The sequence below is a fragment of the Pocillopora damicornis genome, chromosome 14 (assembly GCF_964200805.1).
Source record: "Pocillopora damicornis chromosome 14, jaPocDami1.2, whole genome shotgun sequence".
In the NCBI taxonomy this organism is placed as follows: domain Eukaryota; kingdom Metazoa; phylum Cnidaria; class Anthozoa; order Scleractinia; family Pocilloporidae; genus Pocillopora; species Pocillopora damicornis.
This window is the reverse complement of record NC_142683.1, coordinates 11046651-11064866: the sequence shown is the minus strand read 5'-3', so window position 1 is coordinate 11064866 and position 18216 is coordinate 11046651. Positions and strand designations below refer to the sequence as shown.

The 18216-nt window shown below is 39.4% G+C and overlaps 1 protein-coding gene, 1 long non-coding RNA gene and 1 pseudogene across 4 annotated transcripts in view; all 3 read left to right on the top strand.

The window, feature by feature from the left end:
- Positions 1-18216, top strand: part of LOC149034392 (uncharacterized) — a 382461-nt gene that overhangs the window by 12393 nt on the left and 351852 nt on the right. The gene's annotated exons all lie outside the window — the stretch shown is intronic.
- LOC149034408 (uncharacterized) overlaps positions 1-18216 on the top strand; it is a 193981-nt gene that overhangs the window by 18392 nt on the left and 157373 nt on the right. The window lies entirely within an intron of this gene.
- Positions 2272-7615, top strand: LOC149034425 (uncharacterized; annotated as a pseudogene). Its single transcript, XR_016182951.1, has 4 exons — positions 2272-2737; positions 4470-4599; positions 5207-5587; positions 6488-7615. The product of XR_016182951.1 is annotated as an uncharacterized LOC149034425 (transcript).

The following is an 18216-nucleotide window of genomic DNA, read 5'->3' as shown; positions in this document are numbered from 1 at the left end:
ATTTACGAGGAAAGTTTTAAATTAACATGATAAAGTTGATGATTAAGTGTGGGTTTCTCCCATTGAATGCGGATAACTTCTTTTATTTTAAGTTGAAAAGTCGTGGAAGCGTGATCTAAGATGCTAAAACACCCATCGGAACAGAGTGTGACATTGCAGAGAATTATGTAGATGTCTGAAAATGTGAGAGACGAATCGATTCCAGGCTAAATGTACTGTAAAAATAGTAAAGTACTCGTGAAATATTGAAATTTTTCTCTGCGAAGGTCAAGTTACCACTCACATTAAGGAATATTCTTAGCAGCTCCGTTTTCTCCTAAAGGGATTCCAGCAATGCAGATGCAGTGGTCTTATCAATGAAAAAAAAATGTCAGAACGTTGGATATAAGAGGACGCTTTACCTGCTTTGAACAGTAAATTTCGTAGACTTGAAATAAATCTACACTCTCAAAAAAATGCTTCCAACGTTAACGTTAGAAAATTCCTAGATGTAATAAAGAAAGAAGATGTCACTCACAAAGACAACTGAAATCTGTGTTAGAGAAACAAAATTTGGTCTTTCAGCATATTTCAGATTTGTGCTGTTATCTTCTAAAAGCATCTGTGGGTATACCCTACGGTATATACGAATAACAAAATCCCACAAGCAAGCGTTCGAGTTATCAGAACTGGGCTTTACTTCCAATTTTGCAAGCTTTCTCTGCAAATGTTTTAAACGATGCCCTGGATAACCTTGGAATTCTGACCAGCATAACTTTTAAACGATACTTTACATGAAGGCGTAACAAGTGGCAGCTCTGTTATTTACAGTTCTTTTTAGATTCCTTGATCTGGCGAATTCATGTACACTTTGACACAGAGTCTGTCACGTGACCCTTTGATATAAAAGCCACCTGAACATTGTCGTTATGAAGGTCATTCAAGGTCTCTTAACTGACAAATTCCTAACCGGAAATTATGTCTTTGATGGGTGTACCGTGTCGGCAGTGGTATTCCTACTTGCACTTAACTCATATTGCGTTATAATAACAAACAAATACTGCGATAAAAATGCGTGCCTACAGTTCCACCCACCCATAATTGTCAGGCCAATGAACCTGATGTCAATCATCCATGACCAAATATAGTCATAACGTGAGATTAGTCAACCCACTCTGTGTAGTGAAACAAAGATTTTGATTGATTAACCCAAGCAGCTGTGACCGCATGAGTCTGAAGCTGCTCGCTTGTATACATTTCTAGATCAGGTACACACGGTTTTAGTTCGGCCACACGACTCTCAAACGTCGCAACCTCAAGACATGGTGCGTCCATGAACAGATTTAAGACCATCACTCCACAAGCTTATTGAAGCAGAGATATAAAAAACCGTTGATTCAATCAATTTCTTTTCATGATATTTTCTTCCAACATCTGATATCTCCATGTTCTATACAGGGTATCCACTAGTTAACCATACTGTCACTTTGAATTAACAATTGGTTCATACGTTGGCTTGCGATCATGGCCGATATACGGGAAGTTTAGATAGCGACAGAGAAGTTGCTTGAGGCGTCGCCGAGAGCAAGTGTAGCTTCTTGAGAGATCTCAAAACTTTCCACGCGCTCCATGTCTCCATGAACGCAGAACGTAAAACAACGTAAACGCAATTATTTGGATATTGTTTTCTTGCAAATTTGAAACTTTTGGGAAAAGACGGCGCTCCATAAACGTAAACTAAATCGAGTTTTAAAAAAAAAAGCTCTAAGGAACAATAAACTAAAACAAATGATGGTTTTAGCCAAAATGTACTTTTGAGTATTTTAAAATCTTATCGCCAAGTATTCTGTACTATTTTTATCTAACATTTAAATCAATGGCAAATGGAGAATGGAACCACTTAGAAGCACTTTTCTGACCGCCGGGCATTTGGTCCGTGCCCGGCAATCTGATTAGAAGCGAACAAAGTGTCGACAACCGAGCGATATTATAGGCTGCACGGTACGGGGATTTGTCCAGTAACAGCCAAATTAATCTTTGACATTTCTAAAATGAACATCTGATATTCTTAACATGTTTGAAGGAACCTTTCGTTGGAAATTCTATGAAAATTTCTGACTGCCATTCATTTCGTCTATTCTAGAACGCGCCTAGTTGCAGGGCATTTAGAGACAGCGTATTCTGAAAGTAGAAAAAATGATAGTTATAGCCAAAATGTACTTTTAAGTATTTTGAAATCTGATCTTCGAGTATTCTCTAATGAAGTAGACAATAACTCAAGCATGGCGAATCTATTACGCGGGTCGCTTAAACGCAAAGAATTCTGACATTTTTCGCTCATAAATGGTATATTTATTTTTTCTTTAAATAAAGCTTTTGCCACAAAATATCCAATTGTAATATTTGTCTCGCCTTATAGTCGTAGTTTTCGATTAGCACTTTGTTAAACCTCAAATGTGCAAACCGATTTTGTTATCTGATCACCAAGTATTCTGTATTAATTTTTTTCTACCATTTTGATAAAAATGTTAGATAAAAGTAGTAGACGTCATGGTCTAAAATAACCATTCAAGGCCAGTTGAGTGACATGCCCGTCCATGCCTATCTATAGTGACTATATAAGCATGTACTTCATAGTTCATTTAGTAGCATGCGTAGCACAAATCAGGGAGAGGTCAGTAAAAGGTATTCAGAGATAATCAAATTGTAAGAGTCGAAGAAATTAACCAGAGTTCCACAGACTGGGGAAAAATTGGATGTAAGTAGAATTGATTGTGTATTAGAGAACCGAGAAAGGCAGATCGAGAGTACTTCGTGCTTTTTGCTGAGTATGGTGGGCTTCACAGCGCATAGTTTCCTCCTCAAGTGCGACCCAACATTATTCTGAACTCTTCAGTAACGTATGTTTTTTTGCTCAGCTAATGTAATGTTCGCAACATCATTGGTAGGCTTAGTAGCCTTGAAACTGTAATTTCGATGAACAAATCACAAGCACAATTCAAGGAGAGGTCAGTAAAAAGTATTCAGAGAGAATCAAATTGTAAGAGTCGAAGAAATTAACCACAGTTCCACAGAGTGGGAAAAATTGGATGTAAGTAGAATTGATTCTGTTTTGGAGAACCGAGAAAGGCAGATCGAGAGTACTTAGTGCTTTTTGCTGAGTATGGTGGGCTTCAAAGCGCATAGTTTTCTCCTTAAGTGCGACTCAACATTATTCTGAACTCTTCAGTGAGGTATTTTTTTTTTGCTCAGCTAATGTAATGTTTGCAACATCATTAGTATGGAAATAATAGCTTTGAAACTTTATTTTCGATGAACATTTAAAATTTGAATTGGACTTCCATTCCAAAGTATTGTGAAGTATTAAAGACGACTGAAAGCAAATGCAATTAAGTTCTTTTGGTTTTTCCGATGATACATTGTTTTTTGCCGCGGATACATGGTAACCAGAAATTAGTGTTGTATGGCGAACAGCTTGTTCTTGATTCATTCCGTTGTATGATTGCTCTTCTGATTGTCATGTTTTGTTCACCTTGAAAATCTAACACCATCTACCGTGTATTTGTTTCCCACAATTTCGAAACTACTATGAAAAGTGGTAAGGATTTTGAGACAAATTTAAGATAAATTCAATTGGAACATTGTTACCAATGATAAGGTTTGTTTTGTCTGCGGCAAATTACTGCACTTGACGAAACGATAGGCTTTAGTTGTCTTATAAAGGACATTCAACTCTTTAAAAACGTGTTCTTCAATGATCTTCTGTTATGAATAATACAATGTACAAAGTTGAATTCAAAGTGTGTAACAAAATGCTGATAGGACCTCTCACATTTTGAGACATCAACATAATTCTCCACAATGTCGCACTCTTTGTTCTCATGAGTGTTTTATTATCTTAGATCACACTTCCACAACTTTTCAACTTAAAATCAAAGAAGCTATCCAAATTCAGTGGGAGAAACCTACACTTAATCATTAACTTTATCATGTTAATTTAAAACTTTCCTTGTAGATGCATACATTATTCTGTTACTATTGTTTTTTTTGTCCAATCAGAATTTTGTTACACACTTTAAATTCAACTTTGTACTTTGTATTATTCAGAACATTCAACTCTGTAAATCACTGCAGTTATTCATGCTCGTTGCCAAGTAGAAAGCTAAGCTATTAATTTTTTCAACTTGTTAATCAAAGAACAGCTTGGCTGGGAACGTGGATGGGAAATGAATTGTTTTCGTCAACCTCGTTTCCAGGGATCGCTTTACCAGTCAATCATCAACCTTACAGAGTGGTGCAAAAGGCGATTGACGTGTTAGCAGCTGATTGGCGATAACAATCACATGTAAAACTGAAAAAATTACCGTAATTTTACGTGTTCTGTTAAGGCTTTTCTCAGGGCTGGAAATCACAAAGCACCGTACTTCACATAATGAAAGCCATCACCTGACAAGTGTCTATGACATTTTGTATTTTGTTCCTCTATATAGAATGGATGAGATACAGTTGAAAGCAAGCTTAATGAAGTATTTCGGAGAAGCAACAGCAAAAGTAACTGAAGAAACAACCGAAGATGAAATCAAACGTATCTATGCTGCACGGTCAGCAACATATGACGAGGTACTCTAAAATAGTAAAATAATAATAATATGGGTCGGGGGGACGATGTGGCACATTGCCGTTTGAACCGCCGGACACCTGATCCATCATTCGAATGTTCCAGCAAAGCGCGCGCACCAAGTGCAAAAATAATTTATTCAAACCCTGCAAGCAACATTGTGCGTTCGGTCAAAACAACCGCGAACGATCAAAACAATAATATACAACGATATTTTCACATCTTTAAGGGGCAAAAAAGTTCAATATCCGGCTAAACAGTTGAAGGAATTGTTAGGTCTGGTTTGCTACTTCTTTGCACTGAATTAACCCTCTTCTGCATTGAATTACCTGAAAACTTCATTTATCTTAACCAATCAGAACTGAGTACTTTTTTAATGTACCTTAGCTTAAAAACTAGTTAATTATACCTTGTTCCCCGATATTTCCTTTGTTTAAGTTCAATTTTTTTAAGGAGAAATCTCGATTTTGATTGAAAACAGATCAGCTTTTCGGGTCCGTAAAGTTACTGAAGCTCTCGACGAAAAGGGGCCTGAGGCGACACTAGACTAGTGCCGTAATTATCGAACATCTTATCTTAATAACCGGCTTGGATTTTCTCATCATGTAGGAACATTCAGCGGCGCGCGCTATATATTTCAAGCCACTGGCCGAATCTTTGCATGAAACCCTTAGCGAAGTTTACCAGAACAAGGCAAAGGATCAGATCAAAATCATCGACGCTGGAGCTGGGACAGGGCTGATTGGAGTTGAGCTCAAGAAACTCGGATACACCAACCTATGTGCTCTGGACATCTCAGATCAGCTGAGATGTTAGAGGAAGCAAAGAAGAAAAAGGTCTATATTGAGTTCATCTGCACGTCTTTGAATGGGCAACCGATACCTCAGATTAAATCAGGGCAATTCGATGCTTTGATTTGTGGCGGGGCACTCATTACAGGACGTATCGCCTCATCTGCTTTCGTGGAGATGATAAGAATGGTTCAAACTGGTAGGTCTTTCCTAGGAGTTTACCGAGGCACAGATATAATTGACCCATGGATGTCTGCGGGGAGTCTGTTCTGTGGCTAATTGTTGGACTTGACACAAAAACAATTATTTGGTCGCGGTTCCTAAGCATCTGTGATTGAACAAATTTGCTCACATTGTCTTGAATCTTTCAAACGCTGTTTAAAAAAACAACTACAACAAGAACGGACACTGGCCTTTAGGCATCATACTTTGATAAACCTTTTAGGAAATAATAATGTTTTTTAACAAAAATGAAAAAAGGATGATTTTAGATCGAGGACTTATCAGGATTGTAAAAAAAGAAAAACGTGTAAAATCCTCTGGCAAATTTTTTGCTTGGTTGTTTTTGTTTTTTTGAAAACTCAAACCGTGAGATAGATCAGGTAGTGAAGACTCACCTAACACCCTTCTTGATAAATTCCGTAAATCATCTTCTGGGGTCAAATCTTCTCTCTGCAAATTCGTTTAAAAGAATTTCTTGATATATCAAGAGCACGCCCTTAAGCTGGTTCCTTCAACTTCTCTTTGGATGATATTACAGGTTATAGGTTGACCCCTTAACTCCTATGAGTTACCGAGACAGAATTTCTCCTTACAGTATCAATACGATATCAAACAAACAAGTAATGGGAAAAAAAAAGAAGATGTCAATTAGGGTGTTCTTGGTTAATCCAACACCAAATTCTCCTAACTAACACTATTGGGAATTGTATGACAGACACTAAAGAGAATTACTAAAGAGATCTTAGGAGTGAAAGGATTAACCAGCTCTGCGAGTTAAATCTAATAAATACATGGACAAATAGGAAAAAGGATGGAAATTTCCCCCGATAAACCCTTACAAGATCCACACTAAATTCTGCTGTTAACTTCTTTGCAGATGGCGTCCTCTGTTTCAACATAATGAAAAAGGAATTAGAACACTATCAAGAGATGATGACGGAGCTGGAGAAAGCTGGCGAATGGATGTGCATGTCCAAAGAGTCTTCACCTTTCTATGCAGCCGAGGACCTGCCCAGTGAATGCTGGAAGTTCGTTTACAAAGTTTTGAAGAACTAAGAAATGTATCCCATGGCAGTTAAGCCTAACTCGTCTAGGCAATACTAGAAAATCATTGTTTTAGCTGACTTAAAACATCAGTTATAATGCTGTTGTGATGTTTTGATGTTAAATCAAAAGCAAGTATATGAAATAAATCAAACTGCTCAAACTGCATTCCCCTGATGTTGTACTTATGTTTTTGCACGTGCCGGTGGGCGGCGAGCCCGCAGCCGTCTATTTTTCATTGTACTAATTCCGAAACTACTGATGCCTTTTTCCTGGATTTAAACACAGCAATGAAAAACAGCTTTTAAGGTGGAACCGATAAGTACCGGGACTCGAGAAATTTAGGGTTAAGACGGAGAAGAAACTGCTTGTCTACTGAACAACTCAATGGTCATAGAATTGGCTGAAACATTCAACACAAACTCAAAACCTGTTTTCAAAGCACAAATCTAACACAACCTATGATTTTTACTTGACTTCCGTTATAAAAATCCAAAATAAGAAGGGATATTACAGTTTACCTCCGAAAGACGAAAGACCCTCTAAACCTTAAGAAAGGTTTCAGCATCGAGGAATCCTCTATTTTGAAAACACGGTCATTTCTAATTTCGGTTTTTCCTCGCTCGAAATCGGAAATCTGTAAAATATGAGCTATTGTGTGACATTTTATTCCCTGAGCATAAGAAAGATTAGAAAACGTGTTTAGATGAATGTTAGCAATTTCAAAATCGATAACTAATCACTTTAGAAGCGGAACAAGACAGCAAATGTTTGCATTACTTCATGGCCGCCTTGTTGATACCCCTTGCATGTGCACCAATTTGGCGTTCTCAAGCTAAGCTTTAGAAATTTATGTCAGACGTTTTGGCTTATAACTCACCAGCGACATTTCGCACAGATCTGAAACTTGGGAAATATTCCACAATAGCTCACTCTTTCTCGCAATCGAGCTATGTAGACAACGATGGAGAACGGCGAAGACTATAACCACCATGAAGGACCAAAAATATATAATTACATGACGTGGCAACATTTTCTCTCAAGAATTGACAGTTGCATGTAAACATATATGCCGTAGGCTTTCATGAGAACGGAATCTAAAGGAAGGTGTTTGATTTCAAAGTAGACTCTGTGGTTATCAAATATTTTGATGTTTTCAAGTGCATGTGTAATTACCAAATTTATAATTTAGCAGAGACAAAACTTAACAAGATTTTTGGCAGAGCAGACAAATTTTGAAACCTAGTACGTACGGTACTTTACAAAGTAAATCTCACAAATGACATGGAATGCATCCTATCGTTTACAGTTGCTATTTAACCCTTTAACCCCTGAGAGTGACAACAGTGCCGAAGATGATCACAGGGCGATGGATGCAAGAGCAGAAAAACGTGTTTGTTTTGCAAAAGAAGACACCACACCTCAATCTGTGACAGAGGAAACGCAGACAGCTCGATGACAGCTACACAAATTGGCGATAGTCCTGTGGTACACCCGGTGGTTGTCGTGGAAGTTGCAGGAATAAAATGTCGTGCCATTCTAGATTCTGGGGCAGGAACTTCGTGCGCCTCTGCAGCACTGCTTGAAAGAATTGGTGCAAAACCTCATCATTCTGGGTTGCGCAAGATTGAGATGATGCTGGGCGCGAGCAGTCGGGTGATGGAAGTTTATCGGGTCAAACTTAACTCAGTGAGGGGAAACTTTGAGATGGAAGCAGAAGTCACTAAAGTAGAGAAACCGCACCTCATGATGAAAGATAACCCTCGCTACAAGAAGCTCGTAGAGAAACACCCTTATCTAAAGGGCGTGAGAGGGACCCTGCCTACCTGTGCACGTCATCCTAGGAAACAGTGAATGCCCCAGAATCAGCACTACCGAACAAGAGCTTTACAAGAGCTCTGTTCGGTTCGGGTCCCTCACCCTTCTTGTTAGGAGGGGTCATTGAGCAGCATTTGAATACCTGGAGCTCCAAGCAGCCTGAAATAGTACGCGAGATAAAGAAAAATATGTACGTGGATGACCTGATAAGTGGAGGGACAACAGTACCCAAAGCAAGAGAGATGAAAAATGCAGCCACAGAGATTTTTGCCGACGCCGCTTTCGAACTCCATAAATGGCATTCAAACGTTGCTGAGTTGGAATCCACTGAAACCGATCAGAGTGCAGACCAGACGTTTGCCAAACAGCAACTGAGAACCTCGTCCAGGGGAGAGAGCTCACTGCTTGGCCTAAAGTGGGATAAGCTGAAAGACGTCCAAAGCGTTACCGTGCCGACTGAGAAAGCCGACAACACTAAGAGGGGAATGTTGGCTAAAATAGCGAGGATTTACGATCCAATCGGAGTGGCGTCTCCCCTCACACTATGTGGAAAGCTACTATATCGTGACGCCCGCAACCTTAGAATCGGTTGGGATTAACAATTGCCTTCTGACCTAGTCGCAAAGTGGGCCAAATGGGAATCAAGATCACCTGAGAGAATTACATTCATGAGGGCCCTGGTTCATTATCAGGGACCAATCAACAGTATATCCTTGCATGTCTTTGGAGATGCAAGTGGTGTGGGAGTGTCGCAACCATCATGTGTCACACAAGGCATCGTGGCAGCTAAAGCTCGATTGGCCAAACAAGGCCTCACCATACCACGCCTGGAGTTGGTCGCTTGTCAAATGGCAACTAATATGGCCACTAACGTGAGAGAAGCCCTGGAAGGATATCCGGTCGACCAAGTTTACTGTTGGTCAGACTGTACAGTTATGCTCCACTGGATAAGAGGAGAAGGGGAATACAAGCAGTTTGTGTACAACCGGGTGTGCAAAATTCGAGGTAAGAATTGGATAACGTGGAGATATGTGCCCACCAAAGAGAATCCAGCAGACGTTGGAAGTCGGGGAGGGCCTGTATCACAAGACGGGGACCTTTGGTGGCATGGTCCGAAATGGCTTTCACGCCCAAGTGCTTGGCCAGTGGACATAACCACAACCGCCACTGCTGAAACACTAGCTGAAACAAAGACGGTACGAGAGATATTCAAGCTCGCTACCGACCAAGACGTGGATGGATTTGATTCCCTTCTTAACAAGTATGGTCTCTGGCGCGTGTTGCGCATCGGTGGATGGGTCGCGAGATTTGTCCATAGTACAAGGCGTCCACCTCGTGAAAGGAAAACAGGGCCACTAACCCCCGAAGAAGTAAGCATTCAAAGAAGATTCTGGGAGAAGAGAGCGCAGCAGGAAGGCGTGAAATCGAAGGCTTATGAAAGCAACCGCTCGCAGCTTAACCTACGCGAAACGACCTACAACTCCTTGAATGCCGGAGAAGGATACAGGGCGTCTACCCAGTGTATCTCCCAGATACAGCAGTCTACACAGAGAAGTTCGTGGAAGAAGCTCATGAATCTACTCTACACGGAGGGACGCAGTTGACAATGGCGAAAGTACGAGAACGGCACTGGGTACCGCGCCTAAGACGACTAGTGAAGCGTATCGTGAAAAAATGCCCAGGATGCAAACGATTCCAGGCCGCAGCCCTTGCTGTACCGCCTCCTGGACTGCTACCGCGAGATCGAGCCGAAGGATCCACTCCCTTTCAAGTTGTGGGGGTCGACTATGCTGGCCCAATCAAGTTTAAAGCCACTGAAAGACGTGAGGGAAAAGCCTACCTTATTCTGTATGCCTGCAGTCTGACAAGGGCACTGTACCTCGACCTGGCGAGAAGTTTGCAGACCGGTGAATTCCTTCTAAGCCTGAAAGGATTAATAGCAAGGCGTGGCAGACCAACTGCGATATATTCAGACAACGGTAGTACTTTCATTGGAGCCGCAGCTTGGATTAAGCAAGTGAAGAACGGCGAGAAGCTAAATGATTTCCTTGCACGTCACCAAATCACAAGGAAGTTTAACCTAGGCCGAGCCCACTGGTGGGGAGGCCAGTTCGAGCGCATGATAGGGCTGGTCTAAACAGCAGTGAGGAAAACCATCGGCAACGCCTGTCTCAGCTTTGAGGAGCTAAAAAAAAGTCTTTCTAGACGTAGAAATAGCCTTGAATGGTCGCCCACTGAGCTATGTTGAAGACGACGCACAATTACCGGTCTTGACACCGAATTCTATGCTCTTCAGCCAACCAAATAGTCTACCTGATAGGGAGGTACACTATGAAGAGAACCTACAACTTAGACGGCGAGCGAAATACATGAGAAAATGCAAAGATGCGATTGGGAACCGCTGGACGAAAGAGTACCTTCGTGGGCTGCGAGAACGTCACGCCGTAAAACATAAAGATTCCCCCTGTGGGGTTGAGAAGGGAGATGTGTGCGTTATCAAAGACGACAACAAAGACAGAAATAAGTGGAAGCTTGGGATAGTGGAAGAGCTGATTGCGGGACGTGACGGAGTCGTTAGAGCTGTGAAGCTTCGAGCAGGCAAGAGCTATCTGGAGAGAGCAGTACAGCAGTTATATCCACTGGAGCTGTCCTGTGACAAGCCTCGGGAAGTGCCGAAACCTCCACTGAATCCTGAAGTGCGTGCCTTCAGACAAAAGCGGGATACCGCAGTCGCAGCCAGACTACTAGTCCAAAATATTGCTGAACGTGACCAAGACGACTAAGAAACATTGTTTATTTGAATACTCAATTTAGATTGTTTAGAAAGAGGAACATTAACTGATAATTTGAACACTGATTTCCGTCTACTAGGTTTCAATCGGAAGAAATTTAATAACTTTACTTGAATTGTATTTGCTCCCGTGACAGAAGCAAATAGGGGAGTGTGTCGAGATAATTCAGCTGTATTGTGTGACATTTAGATAAGTGATTAGCGTTATGTGATCTCTTTTCTTGCGATTTCAATCTAGACAATAGAATCAATTAATCAGCCCATATATCGTCGTTGTCTAGGATTTAGGGTGTGTCGCACGTCAGTGATAAAAAGAAAATCGGTACGTGATCAAAAAACAGTGAATAAGGAAAATAAAAAACCGTGAGGTTAACGAAGGACAGCCTGGTGTTTTTGGTATTCGCAACACCTTGTTTAATACTGACAAGAAAAAAACGGCAGAGAAAATAAAAAAAAAAAAATTTTCTTTTCATTATTTTACTTCATTTGAGTTTTTTTCTGGGGTGGAAAAACATGTTGCTCGCCTGCAAAGTCCGCAGATGTTGTGAAATATCCCATTGCAAGATCTGCAGCGGGTTATTATTTAATGAAACGTGCTAATTAATATTTTGTATATTAAACGTATTAATTGATTTTATCCAACAAAAGTCAATAAAGCCATAAGTATAACTGACAGGAGTTAACGCCTCGAGTAAATGGTGGGGGACCGAATTCTTTTGGTGTTCAAAGCTCGTCATGAGTTTTTGCGTGGAAATATTTTACAACACATTTATGGAGTGCCGTCTTTTCCCAAACTTTTTAAATTGCAAGAAAACAATATATAAACAACTGCGTTTACGTTGTTTTAAACAATTGGTTCATACTTGCGTTCATGGAGACTTTTTTCTTTTCAACACCTCTGCTCGATTTTTACAGACGACCACTCTAACAATCTTATCGTCAAGTATTCTGTACTACTTTTATCTAACATTTTGATCAATGGAGAACAGAGAATGGAACCATTTAGTGGCACTTTGAAAAATTCTGACCGCCGGGCTTTTGGTCCGTGCCCGGCAATCTGATCAGAAGCGTTCAAAGTGTCGACAACCGAGCGATATTATAGGCTGCACAGCACGGAGAATTTGTCCACTAAATGTTAATATATGAAAGTCATATATTTGAACTGCGGATAAAGACGTGAATGAAAGCGATCCTCGCAGTGATAAACACTACTTGAACCCATGACCTCTGCGATGCCGGTGCATTGCTCAACAAACTTAGCTAACAAGCCAACTGGGAGCTATTCATCACTTCACGGGTTTATTTGGAACCAACATAATGACCAGCTCCCGGTTGCCTTGTTAGCTCAGTTGGTAGAGCACTGCACCGGTATCGCAGAGGTCATGGGTTCAAATCCCGTACAGGCCTGAATTGTTTTCAGGCCTTACTTTCACTACTGCTAAAGTAGTGCACATTACTGCGATGATCACTTTCATTCACAAACATCTCATAATCATAAGAAGTTTGAAAGAACCTTTCGGTGGAAATTCTGTGGAAATTTCTGACTGCCAGACATTTCGTCTATTTTAGAATGCGCCTGGTTGCAGGGCATTTAGAGACAGCGTTTTCTAAAACTAGAAAAAATGATAGTTATAGCAAAAATGTACTTTTAAGTATTTTGAAATCTGATCTTCGAGTATTCTCCAATAAAGTAGACAATAACTCTAGAATGGCGAATCTATTACGCGGGTCGCTTAAACGCAAAGAGTTCTGACATTTTTCGCTCATAAATGGTAAATTTATTTTTTCTTTAAATAAAGCTTTTTCCACAAAATATCCAATTGTAATATTTGCCTCCCCTTATAGTCGTAGTTTTCGATTAGCGCTTGGTATTTTGTTAACTGCCTCAAATATGCAAACCGATTTTGTAATCTGATCGCCAAGTATTCGTATTAATTTTTTTCTACCATTTTGATAAAAATGTTAGATAAGAATGGTAGTCGTCGTGGTCTAAAATAACCATTCAAGGCCAGTTGATTGGCATGCCCACCCATGCTTATCTTGAGTGACTATATAAGCATGTACTTCATAGTTCGTTTAGTAGCATGCGCACCACAAATAAGGGAGAGGTCAGTAAATAGTATTCAGAGGGAATCAAATTGTAAGAGTCGAAGAAATTAACCAGAGTTTCACAGAGTGGGGTAAAATTGGATGTAAGTAGAATTGATTGTGTATTAGAGAACCGAGAAAGGCAGATCGAGAGTACTTGGTGCCTTTCGCTGAGCATGGTGGGCTTGGCAGCACATAGTTTCCTCCTTAAGTGCAACCCAACATTATTGTGAACTCTTCAATAACGTTTATTTTTTTGCTCAGCTAAAGTAATGTTCGCAACATCATTAGTATGGAAATAATAGCCTTGAAACTGTAATTTCGATGAACATTTAAAATTTACATTGGACTTCCATATAAAGTATTGTGAAGCATTGAAGACGAATGAAAGCAAATGCAATTAAGTTCTTTTGGTTTTTCCGATGATACATGGTTTTTTGCCGCGGATACATGGTAACCAGTAATTAGTGTTGCATGGTGAACAGCTTGTTCTTGATTCATTCCGTTGTATGATTGCTCTTCTGATTGTCATGTTTTGTTCACCTTGAAAATCTAACACCATCGACCGCGCATTTGTTTCCCACAATTTCGAAACTACTATGAGAAGTGGTTAGGATTTTGAGACAAATTTGTGATAAATTCAACTGAAACATTGATACCATTGATAAGGTTTGTTTTGTCGGCAGTAAAGAACTGCTCTTGACTTGAAGATTAGCTTAGTTCTTTTATAAAGGACATTCAACTCTTTAAAAACATGTTTCGACAGTTCTTCTGTCATCGTCAGTTCTGAATAATACAAAGTACAAAGTTGAATTAAAAGTGTGACAAAATGCTGATAGAACCTCTCACATTTTCAGACATCTACATAATTCTCCAAAATGTGGCACTCTTTGTTCTGATGAGTGTTTTAACATCTTAGATCACGCTTCCACAACTTTTCAACTTAAAATCAAAGAAGCTGTCCAAATTCAGTGGGAGGAACCTACACTTAATCATTAACTTTATCATGTTAATTTAAACTTTCCTTCTAGATGCATACATTATTCTATTTATTGTTTGTTTTATCCAACCAGCGTTTTGTTACACACTTTAAATTCAACTTTGTACTTTGTATTATTCAGAACATTCAACTCTGTAAATCACTGCAGTTATTCATTGCTCGTTGCCAAATAGAAAGCTAAGCTATGAATTTTTTCAACTTGTTACTCAAAGAACAGCTTGGCTAGGAACGTGGATGGGAAATGAATTGCTTTTGTCAACCTCGTTTTCCAAGAATCGCTTTACCAGTCAATCATCAACCTTACAGAGTAGTGCAAAAGGTGATTGACGTGTTAGCAGCTGATTGGCGATAACAATCACATGTAAAAAAAATTACCGTAATTTTACACGTGTTCTGTTAAGGCTTTTCTCAGTGCTGGAAATCATCACAAAGCACCGCACTTCACATAATGAAAGCCATCATCAGACAAGTGTATATGACATTTTGCATTTTGTTCCTCTATACAGAATGGATGAGAAGCAGTTGAAAGCAAGCTTAATGAAGTATTTCGGAGAAGCAACAGCAAAAGTAACCAAAGAAACAACCGAAGATGAAATCAAACGTATCTATGCTGCACGGTCAACAACTTATGACGAGGTACTCTAAAATAGTAAAATAATCATAATAAGGGTTTGGGGGACGATGTGGCACATCGCCGTTTGACCCACTAGACACCTTATCCATCATTCAGGATTGTGTTTCTCGAATGTTCCAGTACTACCGAAAAATTCAAAATTTCACGAGCTCGTAGGGCTAATGCAATTTGTGGTCTTTGAAAATTTACACGTGCTTATTTCTTCCAGATTGCACGAGAAAAATCATGTGATTACGTATTACTAATATACATTTTTTTTTATTTTTTATCTTTTATTATTTTATTTTTTATTTTTTATTCTGACCTTTCATTTACACAGTTATAATTTTACATTCATAAAATAGGTTAAAAATGATAACAATTCGATATATTTAACAATCTTACGCAGTTACCCTATTTTCAGCTTATGAAATTAAACAAATTAAACTAATTAAACCAAGCAACATAACGTAAAAAAAGAGAGAAAAAAAACAGGATAGAAGGCAAATCGGCTTAAGATTTTTTAAATTATTAACCATTCCTTTTCATTTGAATATCCATTTCTTTTCAAAGAAGTTTTTCTTGTTTATTTTTCTTTCAATTTCATATTTGATAGCTATCTTGTTCTGATAACCTTGTATTTTAGGGTGTATTTGTTTTCTTCTGCAGTCCCACAAAAACAGTTGAAACTGCCATAAACCTGCAAGACTCCTGGCCTTGAATAATAACACCACACACCAAATAAAAAGAAAAAGATTTATTGGAGCCGAACGTGCTTGATACTAAGAGTGTGGGTTGAAAATTGTTTTGGCCAGAGAAAACTTCTGTAAAGAGGACTGCGAATAACGCGAAGAGGCTAGAAACAAACTAAACAGAACTGCGCTAAGCGCGGACCAAACTGAACTCACAAACTGTACTGACAAACTACGATATTCAAATACGCTAAAACATGCGGAAAATAAAACTATAGAAAGGCGCTAATGAAGATGAAACAGCACGGAAACGCTAACGAGGGCACGAAAACTGACAGAAAGAGATAAACACCTAAATTAACGCCAAAAAAGAAGACTAAACAAATGGACGAAAGGAAGTATAAACTAATTTGCGTACGCAAAGGAAAAACAAATTAGGCAAGAACGAATAATCAAAAAAAATGTTACACTTGGATCTAACAACAGTTTTCCGATAATAATAAAGTAATTGAGTAGTGTATGTGAAGGGCATTGTGTTGAAAGCATTCCAAATAAAACATTTTCCAAAGTCAGGTGAACTACCTGATTTGACAAGCGGAACCAGTACAATTCGAAATCATTCCAGAACTGTCTCGCATAAGTGCATTGATAAAGCAGGTGATATAGCGTTTCTCGCTCAGCTTCGCAGAAAGTGCATAAGTCATCAGCTCTGAAGCCAATTTTACACAATTTCGTGTTTGTGTAGAGTATATTGTAAAGGTTTTTATACCGAAAAGCCTTAACATAGGATTCAAGTGCAACAGAGTGAGGTAAAATGAAAGATTCCCTCAATAGATCATCTGAGATATTAAAGTCGCTTTTCCATTTATGAACAATATTAGGAGGCTGTGATTTCTTCATAACAAGTAAGGAGTAGTAATCTTTCGATTTCTTTTTCTTCACATCAAAAATGTTGTTATTTATTTGAAGCAAAGAAGGCGTTAGTGCATAGATATAATCACGATCATCTTTCAAAAAATCAGGTATTGAGTGTCGAAGACCTGCCCATTGTAGAAAGCTAATTTTTCTAATTTTATTTGAAACGTAACTGAAGGAATCATTAATATTCAAATCGAGCCGGAGATCGTGGATGTGAGTGATTCCGGAGTCAAAAGATTTTTTGTAATAGATAGGCTTTTTATCTGTTCTAATTTCTTTATTATTCCAAATAATATTTGTCCAATTCAAGTCTGTAGCGAAAGTTTCACGAAATTGTGACCACCATAGAAGAAGCTCTCGATAAAACTGGGAAGTAATTGTATAATCGTTAACATCATAGTTACAATTTAAAAAGAACAGCCCTCCAAATTTTTTAAATTGGTGTTGTAAGTACCGCTTTTATGTCCCATCATTTGCGTTAAATATTCGTTTAAGCCATGCCAATCTCAGAGCTTTAACCATGCTCTCTAAATCAATCATTTTTAATCCACCTTCCCCATAATCATTTATTGTTGACAGACGCGTTACTTTATCTGTTCCTTTCCACAAGCGAGGGCTGTGGTATTGTCGATCTGAATTTGGATGTGGTAGTTGTTCACATGGTTACAAAAACACTTTAACGCAAAAAAGGCTGCAAGTAATTCCAATATGTTTATATGGTATTCGGCTTCCGAAGGGGTCCATCTCCCCCCCCGTTTTTTTTGAGTGCCACAAACAGCTCCCCAGCCCAATGTTGATGCGTCTGACTGAATTGAAGTGCTGGGGTGGGCGTGTTGGATATCTCGTTTGAGAGTTTGGGCATTATCACGCCACCACTGAAGTTCCGCTAAAGCGGGAGGGGATAATTGCATTTCCCCCTCATAATCGCCCTTGTTTGCTACGAGTGCGAGATATTTATCCCGCTCAAGATGGCGCTAGTGAAATGGTCCGTACTAAGCACAGGGAAAATTGGACACCAGGATATCGATAACCTCTGCGACCTGTCTAATTGTGGGCATTTGTATTTTTAATCGCGAAGCGCAGACAGACAGAATCCGTTAAACTTTTTCCTCCGTAAGCGTAACTGTCATAGCAATAGAATCCAGTACAAACCCTAAGAAAGTTAATTTCTGAGAAGGTATGAAAACCGATTTCTCTGGATGGATATGAAACCCTAATTTGGTAAACAGCGTGATGGTGTCAGTGACATTTTTATGACATTCCGCGGAGGTGTCGCCTTGTAGATAAGAATCGTCAATATACCCTGAATTGAGATGTCCCATGCTCCGGAGTGTGGCATACACAGGTTTCAATAGTTTAGTAAACTTGTTTGTGATTTTACCAAGCTATGTACAATGTCAATAGGCAAGGAGGTCATGTTTGCATTACATACCTCAGGCACCTTCATTGGCGCTGGCTCGTTTCGCCGTCCTTTTTCTTTCTCGGCGGCTTGAGAAGCGGCTTTTGCCTAAAAGATCAGAGGATTTTCCTCTAGAGTAAGGCTGGAATCTGCGCTGGCTCGAGCCATATGCTGAGCGCCCAGCGTACTTATCGCCACGACAAGTCCCGGAATGTTGGGGGCGAACCTTTTTCGTCAACTTAT